This window comes from Perissodus microlepis, chromosome 22 (assembly GCF_051167445.1).
Source record: "Perissodus microlepis isolate ML-2025 ecotype Zambia chromosome 22, ASM5116744v1, whole genome shotgun sequence".
NCBI lineage: Eukaryota > Metazoa > Chordata > Actinopteri > Cichliformes > Cichlidae > Perissodus > Perissodus microlepis.
In genome coordinates this window covers 33,091,495-33,113,896 of record NC_140481.1, presented here as the reverse complement: position 1 = coordinate 33,113,896, position 22,402 = coordinate 33,091,495, and the positions used below count along the sequence as shown (strand labels likewise).

Genomic DNA, 22,402 nt, shown 5'->3' with positions numbered 1-22,402 from the left:
GAGATGATGCTCGAGGTAAGGAGGAAGATGAGGGAGGAGAGAGAGCAGCAGCAGAGGATGAGACATAATGAGAAAGAGACAATGAAAATATACATGTTCAAATGTTCAGAGGTCATGTATAATATGAAAGAACTTTCTTTGGCTCTCTAAATTAAAAAGAAATTAAAGACGCTGGTCTCTAGCCACATACGTAGAATGCAGTTATTCAGAACAGCGATGCAACGGCACCAAACTGGCACTCGCTCGAGAAACTTTAACGGATTGATTCTAAATTTATGGAAATGTTTGTCAGAAGATGTAATTACAGAATGATTCATCTATATTTATGATCACAACATCCTTTTTTTAAATAAATAACCTAAAAAAATTACGGACTGTTCCTACCCCAGCACCTCCTCGTCACCTGTTCCCTTCACCTACCTGCTCCATCACCCCCCTAGACGCCTTCTACCACTTACAGCAGAATTCCTCTGCGTCCTCCACGTGTGGATACACACCGACAATATTCAGCATCACTGTCTGACCCTCTGTTCACCTCCACAACATTATCCCTGCTCCATCGCTCCTCCTACTTACACCATGGAACAACAGCCTGAATACACCCAGTGCTCCTGCCCTGCTCTCCTGTGCACACCACAGATCCATAGATCCACCCTCCTATCTCTGCTCTCTCCCTTTACCAGTCATAGGCCCTACGGTTGGAGCTCAGCTCCACCCTCGAGCCATTCCTTCCCTCTCGCTGCCTCCTAACATGCCTTCCCCGTCTCCTCTTCCTTTGTCTTCAGTCAACAGTAGCACAGCTTCCACCAGCACCGAGGCTATTGTCGTTAACCCCGATCACCCTGACTGAAAAACTATAAAACAGTGTTGTAAGGCACCATGTGAGTGCGCGCCTAAAACTCACTGTGGGAAATGTGTTTTTCACAGTGTGTAAATAGCAATAACTGCTTTCAGGCTTCCTCTTCACCTCTCTGCTAATCTCCCCTCACTGCAGCTCACACAGTAATAACTTTGGAATAAATTACTGAGGTGAACTTGGCAAATGTTTAAGTGGAGACACAAAAAAAAGGTTTTTATTTGAAAAAAAGGGGAAAAAATCCCAAAATGCTGCGACTCCCACGCAAGCGGAGAAAGTTGTTCTTCTCTGCGGGTGTAATTATCCCAACCAGGCAGATATGACACGACTACATGATGAGGATAACTTCCAGTAATCACACACACACACACACACGCATGCACGTACACACACACACACATGCACGTACACACACACACACACACACGCATGCACGTACACACACACACACACACACACGCACGCACACACACACATGCACGCACACACACACACACACATGCACGCACACACACACACACACGCACGCACACACACACACTCACACACACACAGACACTCACTCACACACACACTCACACACACACACACACACACTGCGTCAGCTACAAAAGCCAAATTTGCTTTTTTTAATGTTGCAAAACAGAAAAAAACGGATGACAGATGAAAACAATCCTCACGTTCACGTTTCCTGATCTCTTCCCTCCATCTTTTCCTCCTCCTCAGCCTCGCGTCTCTTCTACTTTACTGCAGTGTCATGGTGACATTTGCAGTTATGGCTGATGTTGCAAGGCCTCTACAATACAGCGTCTTCACATCCGTCTCTGCTTTATCTCCTCTCCCTGTCCATCTACACACTGCTCGCCCACACTTTTCCCTCCATTATGAAAAGACCCATTAAGAGGAATCAATCTCTTTGATGTTGTTTGCTCCATCGTGCAGCTCTGACATCAGCGAGCGGGAATACCTGAGAGGACGGTCATTAGAGGGATTATGGGTACGACGCGAGGCCGTGAGGCAACACTCAAAAAGCCATAATGGTGGAGCAGAGCGTGGCAGAGCCTGTCACGACGCCATCGTGAAGGATTTATGAATGTGAGTGACAGACTGGTCCTCGTGCGTCTGTAAACACACGTGCAGGAATAATACGTGGTTATGAGACGAGTCTGTGCACACAGTAGCAAACCAAATGATTACTCTAAATACCAAAATGACTCATTGAAATCCCAGTTTGCTTTGACAAACTCGGCTGTAGTTTGACGCACAAGGAGGTCATTCTGGCTTCTGTCCAACGGGTCCTGGCTGTAGTGACTTGTGACAAAGACAAGTTCATGCGAGTCACTGAAGTAACCGGACTAAATGACACAGCTGACTGACATGTTGGGCATGGAAAATGCTCTACACAGCCGGCACTTAAATGTCCAGCAGCAACCAAACATCACACACAAGCAATTACTTTGGATGGGACGCAGGCCTGTGGCTTGGAAATACTGGCAGAAGAAACTTGAGTTCCTGGAAGACCTAAGAGAGAACATTATGTACCCATCTGCACATCCAGTGTATACAATATGGTGCATAAGGCAGAGAAGAGCCTCAGTCGGGACAGAGTGAGGACTTGGCCTACAGTCAGAGTCAGATAGACTTTATTTATCCCTAAGGGGCAATTAAGATAGATGATACCTTGCTGACCGTACATACAATACACAAACATCACATTGGGAAGACAGGTCAGGAACGAAACCATGGAAAATGCACAACATGAGGAAAGACGAGGAGAAAACAGAACTCCCCCCAGACTGAGCTCCAACAGGGAGACATGAATCATCACATGAATCATCACATCTCACAACACAGAAGACATGAGCTTCGAAGGCGTTTGGTGGGGGTGAGTGTAGGTCTGTGTCAGTGTGCATGTGTGTTTGTTCCATGTTAAGTCAAGAGAAAGTGTCACCCGGTTAGGCAAAAGTCAACAATCCTCGGTCGATGCGGGCGGCCTTGAATGAGGGGAGAAAGTCACAACAACAGTCTGGTTATCTAAGGAGAGTTTTGTTATTCCCGTCAGCTTTTGCCTTGAGCATGCAGCTGACGCCGGGGGGTCACATGAGATGGAGATGGTAGCTGTTTTGGTTAGTGCGAACAAACTGCATCCAATTTTACAGTTGGTCTAATGTCCGTCACTGGTCACCAGGTCGTTGTTCTTCTCCAAGATCGTATCCATATTGCGTTCAATAAGGACAGTCTTACTCACAGCCCCGCCCATCGTCTATCATGTCGGACAGCCTGGTGGGATTTTGAACAGCTGTAGCCGCTTCTTGTTCTTCGATAAGCCGAGCCGGCTCCAATCAGCCAGAACTCTGTTATCGTGGTTCTGAATTGGTAGATGTCGTTCAATGTCCTCCATCGAGAGTGTCGCCAGACACACGACGCAACCGACCATCGAGTATCCGGCAGCAAACGTCTCTGCAGAACAATCGGCTCTCCCAAGCCCAGGAGTTTGTCAGTTTCGTTAAGGGAGCAGTTGATCAAATCCATAATTCTTCTTTAGGTTTTTAAAGAACGAGTCTGGGAGACTCTCTGAGGGTCAGAGAATAAGCGAGACTATACAAAGGACATGAGAAGCCAAGCCGGAAAGATAAGGGAGAGGGAGAAAATGTGACCGCCTCCCTCAAGAGCCAAGAGAAACGACTCTTACAGGAGGCTTAGGCGAGGTGGAGCTTCAACACATAAATCTGTTAATATTCACCACGTCACTAATGAGTCATCAGGTTTAGGTACAGGGTTACACGGTTAAAATATATCTGAATAGCGTGTGGTGAAAACAAAATCCAAGCCGAACCCAAACTCTACAAGGGCTTCAACCCTCCCAAGGTCACCTGCGCCCCGTCTCCACTGCGGCCTACCCCCGTATTTAGTCTTTACTCTGGTATGTGCTTCCATGTATTCACTGAAAGCTGTGCACATCCAGTTTTTGTCAGTGCTTCCCCGAGTGGAAAAACAATGGACCAATCAGAGCTTTACAGGGACTTCCTGCGGCAGAGCCAGGAAAAATGGAGAGAGAAAAATAAGCACGAAAAGAGTTCAGGCTAGTACGCTTACGCAGCACAAACCTTTTCACCAAATTCACCAAGTGAGCAACTCAGGAAAGAGCGTGTGCCATGGCCCTGTAAAGGCGTCCATTATGGCTCTTCAAAGAAACCCGAAAGGCTTTCACTGACCTTAGCCAGGTGACCTGGTTTAACTACAAGCCATGCTCTTTCTCAGTCCCTCACGCCACTGTTTTTCTCCCCTTGTTGTACTTTTTGCAGCGTTATATAAAATATTACGTTGTACAAACTCTTTTTTTTCTCTTGTTCTTTTGGCGACTCGACAAACTCCTTCAATGAAGAATGAATAAATCAGCCGTCTTCCTCTCTCTGCACGTCTCTGCTGACACCGTGTGCAGCCTCCTCTGTTGCATCTATGCCCAGCAGATGTATGTACCCGTGCCTCAATATGTTGTAGGAAGCGGCGGGGATGGCGCGGCAGGTAATGAAACACAGATTCATCACAACAAAGAGATTGTGAGTTTAAGAGAAAGAGACACAGAGGGAGAGAGAGCCCTGCAGAGATGTTTTATTGAGGGCACGAAGGAGAAAAGGCCTCTTAGACTGAGTGAAAAGCCAGAGAGAGATAAGACGTGAAGGCGAGTCAGACAAAAAAGCTGATTTCTGGACGTACAGACCAAATCTGACTGGCTTTTAATGAAGCCAGGTTGAGTTTGTGTCTTATCACTGACATGTTTGATCTGCTGATGGCCGAGACAAAGGATGCTCTGACGCCGGAGTCGTTCAAGACCAAACATTTAGACAAGAGAGAAAAGTCAGAGCACACTTTAGTCTCTGTGAGAGTTTAGCTGCAGAGCAAACTTTGAGTTTCAGCTGAGTTTGAGTCTGCAGGTAAGATGAACGTTTTCGCTCCGTCCCAGTAAAACCTGGAACTCCTGCACATCAAATAAGTAGTCAGAGAAACAGCAAGCACAGCCTGGCAGAAGATGGCTCGTCTGGCTTAATACATTTCTATGCATCCAAATAGTCATCCTTAAAAAATGTATCCACAGGGTCTACGCTGCTTTAGCCTCCCTGCAGCTGCTGCTGCCCCTGCATGCTGCGTTGAAACCCACCTCCACCCGAACTCCATTTGTCATGCTGCTACTCTGCCTGTGTTGTGCTGTCTATGTATTCAGTTTACTTTTATTTAAGTCATGTGATGACTGAACCAGAGACGACTGCAATGATAAGATGATCTTAAAAGTTAAAGATGTGCAGCAGAGGCTCATAAATGCACAAAGAGCAGTGAAGGGCGCCGGCGTGGCTCACTGCGATGTGCCGCATGGCTGAGAGTGAGTATTTACTGCAGAAATCTGTGCCGTCGCTGCGTCGTCACTGCAAACCCCTTTGAAACCCTACGCTGTAGCCCGACGTGCACTTCACATCACATCAACACAGTCTGCAAAGATTGGGACTGGTCTGTTCGCGCTCTGAGTCCTCCTGTGTATTAACTTCTATGCTGCGGTGTCTGGATTTATCAGTGAGAGAATAACAACCACAGTCTCAGGATAAGGAATAATACCCACAGCATCAGTATAACAGCTCACAAATATCAGCAAACTCCTGGAGGGAGATGGCTGAAACGATGGACAAAGAAGTGGACAAATATGTGACCACCACAAAGAGCGAGGACGCAGGAGGGAAAACGTGTCAGCATTTGATTTGTTTCTGTCGGCTGGTAGCGCATATAAATCAGGCTCTGCAGCGATTCACCACAGCAGTGTGGACCAGGCCTCGATCTTTGTATGTGAGCGGAAAAAGAAAATGAAATTCATTTTCTGATCAAACAGGAAACCAATAAAGAGTATGTGTGCACAGGTGAGGCCCCAGCAGAGAGCCAGCTAGAAAATACTTTAGAAGGGACGGGATCTTCAGTCCTGCTGTGTTATTAGACCAGGTGAGTCCACCTCCTCAGGTGTGGGCAGCAACACCGCGCACCACCCAAAAGACTTAATTACATTACAAGAAGGCTGGAGGTGACGGTGAGGCTGAGAGTTAAATGCTGAAATGAATATCGAGAAGTTTGTCTTCTGTCCAGACAAACTTTCTGGTGGAACATCAGGATTAGAGAGGATTAGACATCATAAGAATCAGCAGCAATGTCCCTGTGACAGCAACAATAATGTGAAACTGCAGCGATTACAGAAAAAAGAGTTGATATCAGAGAACAGCTTTGGATTTGTCGATGAAGAGGGGGAGAGGAGGGAGGGCGCTCCTTTTCACTCTGGAGTGAAGCAGCGTTTCAGCGGTGAGATTTCCCTCAGCGTGAAGCAGAAGATAAGCAGAGTTAAAGCGAGCTTACAGCAGCGCAGGAAGCAGATTACAGGTGCAGTGGCAGCGTGGCAGACACAAAGCTGGATTACAGGAAGGTCTGAAACCTGAACAAGAAGACAGACGCGAACACAGCGGGGGGGCGGGCCTCGCTCTCCTCACCTCACTCTGCCCGCCATCATCTCTGTAACTGGTGGGTTTCTGCCCGCCGCTCTCCTTCCTAGGCGGTCTCTTCTTCTCTCTTTTGTCTTTCTCATTGTGTCCCGCTCTGTCCACCTCCTTCAGCCTCACACGGCTGTTCTCAGACATCAGTCATAGTCTCGATACGCTGCCATCGTTGTCTTAAATGAAGTATATCTTTGTGCCCGTCATACAGGACATGCACATGGATGCTCAGCCACTTTCTATACTGGGAATCCTGTTCTGACTGGATTCAAAGACCAGCTCCCGAGCAGTTCAGCAGACTTTAAATATGAACCTATAAGTGCCTGTTTGTAAAGTCTGCAAATAAAATACAAAAATAAAAAATTAGTTTGTGGAATTTTCTTTTGAAGCCTTGTTTTTATGGTTTTTGGTGCGACCATAGTTAGACCAGCAGGGGGACAGCTTGCTCAGGAAACTGTAAACTGTAGGTAGCATCACACAGACACAGGCTGTATCCCAATCCAGGGTCTGCAGCCTTAAAGGCCGCATTTTAAGGCCGATTACGTCACAGCGACGCGACGAAGGCTGTCCCAATTCAAAGGCTGCTCGAAATGCGGCCCTCAGATGCGGCCTTCATTTCCCTGAATTTTAAGGACGTGGCGGTGTAGACTTCGTGGCCCAACATATCCCAGAATGCATAGCGCGGCGGTGGGTGTGGATAATTTTGCCAAAAAAAAACGGCGGATGAGGGGCGCCCGAAGAGTAAACTTTAAGTAAGTGCTGAATATGACGTCACTTATTTATGTGCAAATGTTTAATAACGAAGAACATTAAAACATTCCTGTTGGCCACATGTCGGCAAAGTCATGTGACATCAGTGACGTTTGTACTAACTTGGTTTTACAGCCTTTACTTTAAAATATACGCCGTTCAATAGCTGAGCTTAAGCTTACAGAGAATGATCAAAGCTCATGTAGAAAGAAACAAACAAATGAACAGAAGATTTTCTCCTTCATTTCTGTCAAACAAAGCTGTATGACACGTTTCCAGCTGTTAGTATCATGGTTGCTAGGCAACCTGGGCAGCGCGACGGAGGCTAGACCGTCCCATTTCACAAGCCTCGCACTTCCGGCCTTAGCGGTCTTTGAGTGCGCGGCCCTTGTGGACCGTTAAGGCTGCAGACCCTGAATTGGGATACAGCCACAGATACCTGCTAACAAGTGCTGTTAGCACAGTGACCTCACAGCAGCCATATTATTGGTCACATGATGTCATTAAAAATGCTCCAACGGCACAGACACGGTCCAGAGATCCAGCTCAGCTGTTAAAATCAGAGATGAAACTGCTGGAAGGTTGGACGGTTTGCTGGCGAGGACCTGCAGGGGAAAGTTTGGTAAAACCTGCTGGCAAACATCAGCATGTCTGCACCTCTGCAGCTCTCTCTCTGAGCTCACCTGCTAAGATCCATCAGCCTACCAAGAAATGCGGCATTAATTTCATCAGAATCCAACAGTCTGTCAGGCGGCATCAGCAGATGTAGACGTTTGACTTTGACTTTGTGAGCTTTACCCTCTGCAGCAGGAACAGAAGACGAAGCCATAAGGAGGGATAAGATGCTGGGATACGACTTCCTGCCAGGAGAGCCGTGTCTGCGGCGCAGCTCGCCGAGGCTTCTCTGTCCGGGGGAGGATTGGCGGATAGGCGAGGGCTCAGCTGGTCTGACTGCTGGTGTGGAGCGGAGGGAGGACAGAAATACAAAGGACAGATGGAGGGATTACGGCGGCTGAGGGAAGAGCGAGGTGGGGAACAGAGGACCGAGAGAGAATAACGGGGAAACGGAGACAGAGGGTTTACTGACAGGAGCAGGTTGTAGCTCGGCTAGCAAGGGCGCTCCGTGGATGCTGGTTAGCCTGCGTGCCACTTATATCCAGACTCAAGGAGCTGTATAGAGACATGCACAGCTTAACGCTCAGAGCTTATCTGTGTTTGACCTGCTGGGCTGGTTTCAGCTTCTTCAGGTACGTACAGCTGTTCTGCTAACAGTAATATTGTTGTTGTATAATAATGATAATTTACCCAAAATGTTAAAAAAGCAAGAAGATTGTATCGTTATTTTACCAGGAAGTGAAAATTTCTGCTGGACTCCCCAAATCATGGGGATTTGTGGGCGTCTGTCCTCCAAGCTCGGGTCCTCTACCAGAGGCCTGGGTGCTTGAGGGTCCTGGTGAAAATAGAGTCTGATTGCAGAGTGGTAACTTCAACTTCTTGATGTTTGACCAGCAGCTGTCTCACACACAGAGTCTCCACTCCTCCCTCACACACGTTCTTGTCGTTCCTGCATCTTTGAGGTGTGTTTGAGCTGCACAGGAGTGTGTGTTTAAAGATGAGGATAACCTTTCAGCCGGTACAGAAGCCTTTGAAGTCGACCTGTTTGGTGGAGATGTGTGTTCTGTATCAAAGCGCTCAGCGAGGACGGTGCAGGAAGCCTCCTCCGTCCATCTCTCAATTTCTTATGTAAACGAGCCTCGCTCGTCACCGGCACGCTCCGATCTGCTCTGCTTTTGTTTCCCCCTTCACCTCAGATTTCTGTTGTTTACAACATTTTCTGTCCAAAACTGCCGCCTCCCCCCCTCCTCCTCCTCCTCCTCACCCTCTCCTCATTGGTCGGTTGACCCTGGGTAACCGAGATGATGACAAGGTGTGAAAGGTTTCCCGGGGCTTGGAGTGACAGCAGCAGGCCAAACACTCATCCAGATGGTGACTGCTCTTTGTTTCACCCAGAGGCTGAAAACTGCACATCACAGACAGAATAGAATAGCATAGAATAGAATAGAATAGAATAGAATAGAATAGAATAGAATAGAATAAGCTGTATATAATCCCAGCATGTGCAGATAGATGGACTTGGAAGAAGATCATGTTTCCAGTAAACAGACAGAACTCGTGTGAGCAGCATTTCCTCATCAATATTTCACGATCCATCATTCAGCCTGCAGATCAGGGTGCTGAGAACATGTTATTCATACCTGCTGCAGAAAACGCTCACATTTCTTAAAATGCAAAGACAGTCAAACATTATATGACAAAGGTAAGAAATGAGACAGCAGCAGTTAGTGTTCAGCTCATCAGTGTGATTGTACTGTGGACCTGAGGCTGGCAGGTGTCACACCTCCCTGCTTCACACTAATGCTTGACTTATTGTGTCTGCTTTTCATTCACTTTCCCTCATTCATATTTCATTATTTTCCTTATTCATATTTCATTGGTGTGCAACAGTTTCTAGAAAAACTTTTTCCTACCTGATATAAAAGAGTAAAAATCATCATTTAAGGAAAAAAAAGGTCTTTCACACTGGAAAAATTACTCACAGAGCTGAATGCTAGTTAAGCTAAGAAACTAACAGGCAGCTAATGCAGCAAAGGCCTGGACAGTGTCGGGGTCACACGGGGGTCGCCATGTTTGAAGTCCCAGAGGTCAGAGTTTCCCTTCCTTCTAACGTACACGTGTGGAGGTGCTGCATGAGTGAAAACAGTCGGTCAGAAGCAGGCGGTGAGTGCTGAGATACGTGAACGTGAACAGCAGGAAGAGAAGTTTAGACTCCGTGATGAAGATGAGCGAGCCAATATGGATGAAGCCCAAACCGCTTCACACGTCACGGTGCCAGTTCGCCATCAGCGGCTAACAGTGGTCACAGCCTGCAGAGACGTGAGCAGAATAGATGGACAAAAACAAAAATGATAAACGCTCGTCGGAGCCGCCGACTGTTCTCTGACAGCCACTAACATCCCGGGGTCGAGGTGGAATCGACTCGGGAGGAAAGGGGCTCGTTATCGCACCGTTAAAGGCTCGTCACCCACTGAACGAGTCCTCCGTTCACGAAATGTGAAGTCCAAGAATCAAGTGTAAAGATAAGCAGTTCTAACTGAGGAGACTTTAAGATGGAAGGATTCAAACGCGAGGAGCTTGTTCTGACTCTGCAGCGCTGTGGTTGGTGCTCGCCACGCTGAAGGAACGCTAGGAGGTCAGTGAGACACTCGGCAAAGACCCACTCACACTCACTCACACACACACTCACTCACTCACACACACACACGGTATGGCCACACCCACAACTGCTTTGTCTTTCCTGCCTGCGACCTTACAGATCTGAACCTCGTGCTTTCTAATAGAGTCGATCTATCCACTCATCATCTTGTGGCTCATTTGAGGATTTCTGTCCCATTGTGCACATTTAATCGCATGAAGACCCTCAGACAGGATATCAGACAGACCCACGAATGCATTTCACAGAAAGACTCTCAGCATGATCCCAACAGGAACTCCAGAGTCACCTTTTCATTCTGCTGATGATGTGAACAACACGACGTGGTATGATCTCTCACTGTGAACGGGCTCATTCGGACCACAGACTCTTTCTGGACTTCACGTGTTTGAGGCTCATACCTGCTCACGCACACTCAGTGAGTGCGCCCAGTACTGCTGCTCCTCATACGTGGAAGCCAAAGACACCGAGGGTGAGGAGACGTCGGCTGTTTTCCCTCACGTGTAGCTGTACTGACAGCCTACAGCCAAACACTGTGTGAAGTTACCATGGTTACTGTGACAACGCCCAATCAAAAAAGTAAAGTCCTGTGGACTTGAGTAGAGCGTGTCTGTCTTTATCCTTCTGGCCGGCCTCCTGCAGTGAACCCGACGGGAGGTTTGTCAGAGCTTCGGGGCCACATGAGCCCGACTGCAGCTTTGAAACACTCACAGCTTCATCTTTGCATGAAAAAAACCGTGAACGAATAAATAAGCGGATCACATTTGTATTCTCTGCTCCGCTGATCTTTCCGAAATTACTCACAATCCACTGATGTTACATTCAGAAACGCTTCTCTGCGTAACTAATCAGTGATTTACAACTTGGATATGAAAAGGCCTTTAAAAATAATGAAAACACTCAGCTTTAATTAAATCCATCATTCTTCCATTAACGCTCGGTTTGCAAAGATGTGGCCTCGCTTGACTTTTCAATCAGAGACTCGTTCTTTATGTGTTTGCTTTACGTTTAGCTTCACCGTTAATACCTCATTAACACTTCCTGCCTCCTGTCATTACTGCTGCCGGCATGCAGGTCGAGCTCTTTTAGTCCATTCGGGTGCAGAGAAATCACCCGGCAGGGGGCCAACAACACGAGTCTGAGGGAAGAAGACTTTGAAGTGAGCTTTCGGGACACCTGAGGTCGCGTTCTCCAGGAAAAGCCAGAGAAGCAGCTCTGTGGATGCATTTGTTCCAGTTTTTAGCTCAGAGCAGTGCAACCATCACTTCATACAGCAAAGAGTTTTTCTCCAGTGAAAGATGCACAAAAGAGGACTGTTGTTTGTGTACGGCACTCATTCATGGGCCTCCCTGCATGTGTCAGTGAAAGCTGGCGCGGCGCTACGTCACGCAGCATGAACGGGTGGAGGTGGATTACAGCTGAAGCAGCGTAAACAGCACGCTCCCTGTCAGATCTGCAGGTGGACGTGTCGACAGGTGTCAGCTGAGCCAGATGATGCTGAGGTCAGCTGACTGTGACATCAGATTACTGTCCAGCACCAACTCAGTGCTGGTTTCTAGTACAAACACGTACAAGAAACACACCTTAGTCTTTATTCATCCCTTTATTACTTACATGCTTTACAGGCTTCAGTCCGAGGCTGGGTTTAAGGCTTGAGGGGAATAAAAGTTGGAGATGTTTGATCATTTCAGCAACATCTTTTTATAAAACAATGCCTGTTCATTCACTCATTCATCTGCTGAAATCAGCAGTGTTTCACCATCTGTGACAGATTCAGATGAGTCATAGAAAGATTTAGTGAAACAAAAGACACGGAGCTGAGTCTTTGGTCTGTGATGAGATCGCACAGAAGTGCACCATCAAATCAGTGCCAAACAAAAATCACAGTTTGGTGAAGATGACGCTCTGCATGTACCGAGGTCAGTGGTGTGCCTTCATCCATCGTCTTGGACATGGAAAAACTTGATGGATGCATGTATGGATGGTTGGATGGTTGGTTGGATGCATGGAGCGCACTATCATAGAGGTTTTAACTGTCGTATAACGGGCTGACATGTCGTGCAGCTCTGCTGTCTGAGGACCCGGCGGACTGATTCGTCCCCAGTGGAGAACCTCTGATGCCCAGTGGAAGAAGTCGTCTGCTGCTAACATCATCAGCTGTTTCCTCTCTTCACTGACACCAGCTCCACTCTCACTCGTTCACTTGCCCGTTTCTGTGGTCAGGTAAGTGTGCAGGTGTTTATTATTCTGTGCAGTCTAATACTGACTCATTAACTCTGATTAGGATGTAATGATTGGAAAGGTTCTGTGTTGAACGCTGCTGACTGTGTCGCTGCTCCTTTAATGATCACTACGGGGCATTTGTAAGGCTGGTTCAGACTGTGGTCTGTGTTGATAGTGGCTGTGTCAGTAAAATGTTCACTGGCATTCCCCCAGGACGCTGGGTGCTCCTTTAAATAGACAGGTCCATGTGAGCTGCAGCTGGAGTCTGAACAGCTCCGCTGTGCCGGGCTCCAGAGGAACGCCGGCTCTGATTTGATTTGATTTGCAGATTCAGCCTCTCGCCTCGGCTCTGCAGCAGAACCTCTGCGGGTCTCTGAGCCCGCGTTTGCATTTCCACCTCAGCAGGAACCGTCAACTGTGAAGCACAGTGGGTGTGAATGTTAAGTTGTAGACAATGGGCTAGTTTGTGTGTCCAGAGTAAAGCTTAAGGAAGCGCTATGATGAGACAGGAGGCGGGAGAGGAAGTGAGGGAGCCTGTTCACACTTGGAAACCTGACGGGATGAGTTAGCGATGACATCCAGCTTACTAGCTAAACCTAAGAGCAGCCGAGCGCAGAGCTAAATGTTAAAAAGTGTTGGTGTGAGCGAGCTTCTCCTGCACAGCAACTCGTTGTTTTTGTGCTGCAGCCTTCATCAGGGAATCGTGGACAGTGCTATTTTGCTAGGTGCATGTTAACCCTGCAGCACTGATCGGTTAGCTTTGGTGCTCTCACAAAGGGAAGACAGAGGATCAGACTGCTGGGACAATGAGCTCTGAAGCTCATGTCACATAATCAAAATTTACCTTCAGTTTCTGTCAAAGGAAATGACATCACCTGCAGTTTACAGTGACACTTTAGATATTTACTAAAGGTGTTCTAAACTCTCCAACACTTTCCAGTCTGCTAACGCTAACGCTAATGCTAAATGATGCTGTGGTAATCAGGGCTGCTCTGAATCAGCTGATGAGGTTTTATATTTGCACATTTCTTTGCAGAGAAAAGTCTCGGACTCCTTGTTACATTTTAACAGCTCACTATAAAACACACGCACATGCACAACCTGTCATCACACCACAACACAACACAGCACACATACGAACAGCAAAACCGCTCCTTACAACACTACTTGTGTCTCAGGGCAAGCAATGACAACATGTACATAACATTTGATTAACATTACTGCAGCACACAAACACAAATCCAGGTTCGTGTTCACAGCTGTTGACTTTCTAACAAGTCAGACTAAAAACGTGTTTTCAAAGTTTTCTGAATCCAGTTTCAGTTGTTTGTGTGTCGTCAGGTGTGTCTGCTGCACGTGAATACAGGAAGAAGCTTCAGCGTTCTGGACTGTTGGACAACATGGCGAGCTCACAGTCACTTCACAGCTCGATGCTAACCTTTGCACATCTATGGTAGCCCAAAACATCCCAGAATACAAAGCATGTGTGGCCATGGGGACGCATTTAGTTTAAACTGGCAGAGCACGCCTGGTCGCTGGGTCAGATGGAGATCGGCTCGACGGAGCTCACCGAGAGTCTCAGGACACCTGCTACACCTGATCCATCCGTGGCTGTCACAGGACGGTGCTGGAGGTGGAGCCTCTTAAAGCCGCGTGTGATGCGGTAAAGTTAAATCAGATTTCATTGGTGATTAGTTACCAGCGGTTTTTGTGTCTCTGTGACCCGGAAATGAAGCTTGTTTGCTTAAGTTTCAAAATAAGAGTCTGGACATGAACTAAAATCAGGCCTGATTACACCACTTCTGTCGCCCCTCCTTCCTCCACCCCCTCCCCAAAATCCCCACCCACCACCAGACTCTGATCAGAGGTGACATCCGCCTCTCAGCCTCACAGAGGCTGAAGAGGCCTGACACCACCCTCTCTGCTCCGCTCGGCCTCGTCTCTCTGACACGAGTTAATAATCTTATTTGTAGGGCTCCGCCGCTCTCCTCGGGGTTTGCTCCTCTCGCTGTTTAAAGCGCTTCCTCAGAAACGAACACGCTCTTTGTCATCTGTGCCAGAAATCACAAACACAGATATGATTAATAAATGGCACAGACCCATTCAGACAAGAGCGCTCTCACTGGTACCATTTCATATTCAGTCATTTCATTGAGGTTTAATGCTGTAGTGACATAATATGCATAAGTGAAATATTAAATAAATAAAAGCGTTTAATGTGAGGAGTCTGCAGGTCTGCTGGCAGCTGGCCCGTCTGTCCTGCAGCATGAAAGAATAATGAGCAAACCCAGAAATTTAAATAAAAACACAAACTGTGTGAAGGTCCTGAGACACACACACACACACTCACACACACACATGAAAGTGTGTTGTTGTTGCTACAGAGCAGCTGAAAGGTCACCCTGGGGATTTTCTTTAAGGCTCTTTTTTTGCATTTCCTCTGACCCGTGGAGACAGGCAGCACCATCATCACCCTCACAGCTCTTCATCGTGCTTTGATTTATTGAGGAAAACAAGCTGCCTCTGAATACAGATGGGTACCTCCTCCCTCCACCTTCATCTCCATGCAGCTGGAGCCCTCCTCCAGTGAGAAGACACAGCACCGGACACTTAAAGTTAGAAGTGAGTGAGTGCCAGCAGTAAGAGTTTACCATCTGTGAGCACAAACCTTTGTGTTTATCACTCTCGTTTAGAGCTTTAGGAGGTAAAATGATGCCTCGCTGAGAGCTGCTGGAGTCTGAGAGAAAATACAGTGGAGTGTTTGCCCACTGCAGACACACACATTTACTGGGGCGTGGCCTGATACCTGCTGTCCACACCGATCAGCACACCTGTAAATAGACAGTAGCACTTCCTGGTTACCGGGCAACAAACTTCAGGCTCGTCAGACTGTCTCGGTTTCATTTTCTCCCCAGCAAACAATTTAACGGCTCCGACACGAGAGAGGCGGCGAAGCGTTAGAACAGAGAACCGTCTACACAAAGCGACACCCTGAGAGCAGCAGCAGCTGTTCCCACCTCTGCCTCACCTGAAACACCTGCAGGGTGTGAGGAGGAAGCAGGCGAGCACGAGAACACTGAAGCTTTTCAAAGGTTCAGCTGAACAGCTCAGGAGGTGAAACACACACACACACACACGGTATGGCCACACCCACACGGTATGGCCACACCCACAACTATGGTCCCACACCCACAACTATGGTCCCACACCCACCATAGACTCCTATGTTAAACATTTCCAGCAGAATGAAGATACAAAAGCTGTGTGAGTCTGCGTGTGAGCCTGTGTGAGTCTGCGTGTGAGTCTGCGTGAGTCTGCGCGTGAGCCTGTGTGTGAGTCTGTGTGTGAGCCTGCGTGTGAGTCTGTGTGTGAGCCTGCGTGTGAGTCTGTGTGTGAGTCTGCGCGTGGGTCTGCGCGTGAGTCTGCGCGTGAGTCTGCGCGTGAGCCTGCGTGTGAGTCTGTGCGTGAGCCTGCGTGTGAGTCTGCGTGTGAGTCTGCGTGTGAGCCTGTGTGTGAGTCTGTGTGTGAGCCTGCGTGTGAGTCTGTGTGTGAGTCTGCGCGTGGGTCTGCGCGTGAGTCTGCGCGTGAGCCTGCGCGTGAGTCTGCGCGTGAGCCTGTGTGTGAGTCTGTGCGTGAGCCTGCGTGTGAGTCTGCGCGTGGGTCTGCGCGTGAGTCTGCGCGTGAGCCTGCGCGTGAGTCTGTGTGTGAGTCTGTGTGTGAGTCTGTGTGTGAGTCTGTGTGTGAGTCTGCGTGTGAGCCTGCGTGTGAGCCTGTGTGTGAGTCTGTGTGTGAGTCTGTGTGTGAGTCTGTGTGTGAGTCTGCGCGTGAGCCTGCGTGTGAGCCTGTGTGTGAGTCTGTGTGTGAGTCTGTGTGTGAGCCTGCGTGTGAGTCTGTGCGTGAGCCTGCGTGTGAGTCTGCGTGTGAGTCTGCGTGTGAGCCTGTGTGTGAGTCTGTGTGTGAGCCTGCGTGTGAGTCTGTGTGTGAGTCTGCGTGTGAGCCTGCGTGTGAGCCTGTGTGTGAGTCTGTGTGTGAGTCTGTGTGTGAGCCTGCGTGTGAGTCTGTGCGTGAGCCTGCGTGTGAGTCTGCGTGTGAGTCTGCGTGTGAGCCTGTGTGTGAGTCTGTGTGTGAGCCTGCGTGTGAGTCTGTGTGTGAGTCTGCGCGTGGGTCTGCGCGTGAGTCTGCGCGTGAGCCTGCGCGTGAGTCTGCGCGTGAGCCTGTGTGTGAGTCTGTGCGTGAGCCTGCGTGTGAGTCTGCGCGTGGGTCTGTGTGTGAGTCTGCGCGTGAGCCTGCGCGTGAGTCTGTGTGTGAGTCTGTGTGTGAGTCTGTGTGTGAGTCTGTGTGTGAGCCTGCGCGTGAGTCTGTGTGTGAGTCTGTGTGTGAGTCTGCGCGTGAGTCTGTGTGTGAGCCTGTGTGTGAGTCTGTGCGTGAGCCTGCGTGTGAGTCTGCGCGTGGGTCTGTGTGTGAGTCTGCGCGTGAGTCTGCGCGTGAGCCTGTGTGTGAGTCTGCGTGTGAGTCTGTGTGTGAGTCTGTGTGTGAGTCTGTGTGTGAGTCTGCGCGTGAGCCTGCGTGTGAGCCTGTGTGTGAGTCTGTGTGTGAGTCTGTGTGTGAGTCTGCGCGTGAGTCTGCGCGTGAGCCTGCGCGTGAGCCTGCGCGTGAGCCTGCGCGTGAGTCTGTGTGTGAGTCTGTGTGTGAGTCTGTGTGTGAGTCTGTGTGTGAGCCTGTGTGTGAGTCTGTGTGTGAGTCTGTGTGTGAGTCTGCGCGTGAGTCTGCGCGTGAGCCTGCGCGTGAGCCTGCGCGTGAGCCTGCGCGTGAGTCTGTGTGTGAGTCTGTGTGTGAGTCTGCGCGTGGGTCTGCGCGTGAGTCTGCGCGTGAGCCTGCGCGTGAGTCTGTGTGTGAGTCTGTGTGTGAGTCTGTGTGTGAGTCTGTGTGTGAGTCTGCGCGTGAGCCTGCGTGTGAGCCTGTGTGTGAGTCTGTGTGTGAGTCTGTGTGTGAGTCTGCGCGTGAGTCTGCGCGTGAGCCTGCGCGTGAGTCTGCGCGTGAGCCTGTGTGTGAGTCTGCGTGTGAGTCTGCGTGTGAGTCTGTGTGTGAGTCTGCGCGTGAGTCTGCGCGTGAGCCTGCGTGTGAGTCTGCGTGTGAGTCTGCGTGTGAGCCTGTGTGTGAGTCTGTGTGTGAGCCTGCGTGTGAGTCTGCGTGTGAGTCTGCGCGTGGGTCTGCGCATGAGTCTGCGCGTGAGCCTGCGTGTGAGTCTGTGTGTATAGCTGAATATGTCCATGATGATAATTTGACTAAATGTGATAAATGTGTCGATCACCTCATTTAATGACTGAAAACAAACTGAGGATCAAACAAAAGTTCTCCACTTGCCTTTTCTGACGTAGGCGGAGCTTCAGCTTGTGTCTTTTGGGGCTTGAACCCCCCTCCCCACCATTTTAATATGACCTTCACACTAATGAGCTTCTGTAACTACATTTCCCAGAAGACACCACACAAAGGCTCTGCAATCTCTGCAGTGAGAGCATGTAAAGGAGACCCGCTGCATTGTTCAGGAAGAGGAGAGAGTGGTGTTTGAAACAGAGTTGCTGGTTTGATTCCCAACAGGAACTTCCCATCTCCTCCTCTGATATCTGTGAAGCTACCATCTGTATATCAGAATGGCGACACAGCCCTTCTCACGGCTGAGTAGGGATGGGTTCTGACATAAACGGTAGTAACCAGACCGAAAAGCAGCGCACATTTCGGTGCTTTTTTTCCCCTGAGATGTCATACACTTTGGATTCTAGCCAATCATTTTACCTTTGCAAGGATAGTAGGCGGGCCCAGGTACGTACGTTCTTTTAGAGCAGAGCTACAGATTAAAAATGCCCAAGGCGAAGCGGTCAAAGTCTGGCTGTACTTCACAGCAAAAGATGCAAACTCAGCAGCCTGCTACAAGTGCTTTAAGGTGATACTGTGATACTGTCAAAGGAGGTAACACCTCAAATCCGATGAAACACCTGGCGACGCATAGAGTTTTTTTAAAAGCCGAGAAATGCGCCGTATTTGATAGCTTGCTGCGAGACCTCACACCGAGCACATCTACTGCGGGTGTGGTGCCTGTTATCGGACCCGGAGTTTGCAACATCCCCCAAGAACCCGAAGAGGAGCGTCCTGGCCCCTAGCTCTGCCAGTGTAGCAGAATGATGAGGATGATGATGCAGCAGCAGCCGTTCTTCTCTGCGTGAGTAGCTTAATGTTGTTCGTGTGTAATTTACGTTGAGTAGGCTAACCACGTTATTACATTAATGCGTGTGAGGTGAACTAGCAAACACCGTCGTAGCTACATGCGGCTGTCTTCTTGTTTGATGGCAGATACTCCCTTCAACCTGGCCAAAAAGGCTAAAATGACCAAAGAAAAAGTGGAAAACAGTTAAACATGAGAGGTTTTTGGATAAAGTTTGTGTTTTTTCCATTGTTTAAGCACCGGCACCGTTTCAAACGTACCGGTTTGGAACCGGTATTGGATAAAACCTAAACGATACCCATCCCTACAGTTGAGTGATTTTAAACTATGCAGCATTAATAAAAGTCATGGTTACAAGCTTCCCCTTCAATACCTAACCAGTCACAGATGGCTCCTCCTCCCTGAGTTTTTCCTCCCCACAGTCTCCAGGTGCAGAGACTCAGAGACAGTCTGATTATTGGGGTTCATCCTTTATTACTGTATCTTTACAGTCCAAAGGTACAAATGAAAAGTTTTCATTAGGTTCAAGTCGCCTGCATCTAAAGCTGGAAGACAACAGTGTGAGCCATGCACACAAACACACAAATCATCAGGGTGTCACCTGATTCAGTCCATCAGGACAAACACTGAGGACATCACCGTGGTCTGTGCCTTTGATTGCTTCTCCACAGAGTAAACGTCCTGCAACATGCAGAACGCACAAAGACACACCGCCGACACTGTAAACCACACAACCCTCTGTTCCTGCTCTATACGAAGAGCCGACATATACGACACACCTGAGTGTACCTGCTCTGACGCACACACTGATTTACAGTTTAGTTTCTGAACACACACACACACACACTCACACACACGCACACACACACACACACGCTCTTCTGTGCGTGTAATGATGTTACACACAAACGTTTCACACGATTCTTTCTGTTGTCACAAAACTGGATTTTTAGCTCTGACCAGTGAATGAAGTGGGATTATGCAACCACACACACACACACACACACACACACACACACACACACACACACAGACACACACACACACACACACACAGACACACACACACACACACAGCAGCGCTCTCACACCGCCTCTGGACCCAGACTCCAATCTCATCTTCACCAATCTTCTCCTCTCTTTATTTCGGTCTCTCCCTCTCCCTCCGTCACTGTCTCTTTCTCCTCGCCTCCTCCCTTTCCCGCCTCGCTCCCCGTTCTCTGTTGCCACGGCAGCAGTGTGAAGAGGAGCAATGGAGGTAGAAGGAGGAGGAGGGAGTGCAGCGAAGGGGGGCTTGGAGGTGGTGGAGGGCAGAAAGCATCATCTCAGTCATGCTGATGAGATGAAAGAGAGACTCTGATATCTGCTGTTCTTCAGTTTGGTGTCGATAAAGTTTCTTTTTAAAGGGGGAGGAGAAACAGGTGGAGGGAGGGGAGGGAGCGGCTGCACATATAGCTTCTTTCACACATGCACACACACACACACACACACACACACACACACACACACACACACAGAGGTTTCAATGTTAAGTGTGAAGTATGTTGGGAACACCTCCAGGTGATTCCTTTGGACTTCCTGGGATGTTCTACTGTTAGCACTGGAAGAACAAGTAAAGAACACGACTCAAAGGAAACAGGTTTGGGAGCGTGCGGGTTCTCTCCGACGTAACCCGGCTGTAAGTGCGCAGGGCGGAGCTTCTGCTGACGAGGATGGCGACGCCGGCGGACTCGCTCCTGTAGGACTTTGTGTTTGAGGACGGCTCGTGCCCGGGTTCTGTACCGACGGAGTTCAGACGGAGGACAGGAGCCGCCCGAGGAGCTCTGTCAGAGAAGCGCAGCTTCACACGTCTTTGGAGCCGTTTTGTTTCCTCGATCGCTGCTCACGGCCACTGAGATTAGTCAGAAAGGTTCTTCCTTCCCTGTAATCCTGAGCTCATCTAATATAAGCTGGAAACAATTATTACTGCGTGATTCGAATAATTATTTTCCTCACCGAGGAGGTTAAGTTTGAGGATACGATTCTGACGAACCTTTGTGTAGAACCTTTGGTCTTCAGGGTCAGCGCCATGGTTTACTGGTGGAAAACTGACAAAAGGTTATAGAACTTAGAGACTCTTTAAAATGTCATCACACAGCTGACCTCTGACCTCTGCTTCAAGAGCAAAGGGATAACAATGCTTTTTAGGAGGTTACAGCCACTGTTTGCACTGAGAACATGTAGGAAATGATGCTGTGGGGATTCTAACCATCACATTTACAGCATCCAAATATCATTTGACCTCTGACCTCACTGTTTACATTTCACATCAGGTTACGTTCAGTTATTCACAGTGTAGCAGTCAAACACGTCTTCCACGTAACGAGCACATCGTCACATTCCAGCGACTTCCAGGTAGATGGTGAAGATGGAGGAAGACTTCCCGAGTCTGGGAAGTCTGACAGCCTCCTGGCGTCGCAGCAGGAAGTGGCAGAGAGGAAATCAGAGGAAGACCACAAAGCAGCTCATAGCAGCTGAAAGGCTCACCTCACATCCTCTCAGCACATATGGACGTTCACATTTGGACTTTTGGGGGTGAAGTCACGTATGGGGGGGGTCTCCTCACCACCTCCTCCTCCTCCCTCAGGGAACAAGCTGCAGCTTTAACATGATTTGCTGCTCTGCAGGTTTCTCTTACAGGACCTGACGGCAGCGTCCTGACGAGTGTTTACGTGGAGTCATTATCTCGACTCCTGCTGCTGTTTAACCGCGGCGGCCCTCTGAGCCGCCTCCCGTCTCATTTCCCTGCTTCCCGCCTTCTTGTCTCCAGCTGTCATCTGAACCCTCTCATCCACCACAGATGCGTCTTTGCTTGTCAGCTTAGCTTTCTCCTGTTACTTCTTCAGTGTCACTTTTTTGTTTTGCTCTGAAGTAAAAATGTTTTATGATGGGAATAAAGCCAAAGTGAATCTAAAAAGCAAAAACTTTGCTGAACCGAAGCGTTGGATGTCTGTTCGATTCAATCACAATCTGACTTTTCTCTTTCTGTTGTCTATTAAATCTCTCATTTGGCTGCTCCACACCACTGTGAGCAGTGTGAGGCACGAATGCATTAAGAGCTGGAAATGGGACTCAGAGTGCATTAGTGTTTGTCTCCCTGGCTTGTCTGCTTTGTTTAAACTGCAGGAGGAGGAGATGTGTTGGCACGGACTGTTCTAAATAACTGTGGCCCGTGTGTTTCTGATTCCAGGGAACGACACTTGGTTGTCGCACTGCCACAGTTGTCCACTGGGGGAAATTAGCGGCAGCCACTTCCCGAAGATAAACATAAAGGTGACAGATGGTTGGGGGACACGCTGGAGGAGATCGGCTATAACGGGAGTCTCCAGCTGCACTGAGAACACCCCAGAGGTGCACCAGACGATCCTCGTGAGTCGGAGATCAGCCAGATTTAAATCAGGTGAGGTCTACTCAGGGTTTTCTTTTTTGTCTCACTGCTGGAACGTCCAGCACACACCTGGTATGGGAGAAATGAGAGCTGATAACAGCCGTTCGGTGGGCTGAACACACACGAGCATGCC

At 48.8% G+C, this 22,402-nt stretch overlaps 1 protein-coding gene and 1 long non-coding RNA gene across 4 annotated transcripts in view; one reads left to right on the top strand and one right to left on the bottom strand.

The window, feature by feature from the left end:
• Window positions 1-22,402, bottom strand: part of LOC146363615 (glutamate receptor ionotropic, kainate 5-like) — a 210,903-nt gene that overhangs the window by 103,402 nt on the left and 85,099 nt on the right. The window lies entirely within an intron of this gene.
• LOC146363616 (uncharacterized) lies at window positions 7,881-22,275 on the top strand. The gene is made up of 3 exons (XR_014799187.1): window positions 7,881-8,375; window positions 12,464-12,622; window positions 22,072-22,275. It is a non-coding gene; the product is annotated as an uncharacterized LOC146363616 (long non-coding RNA).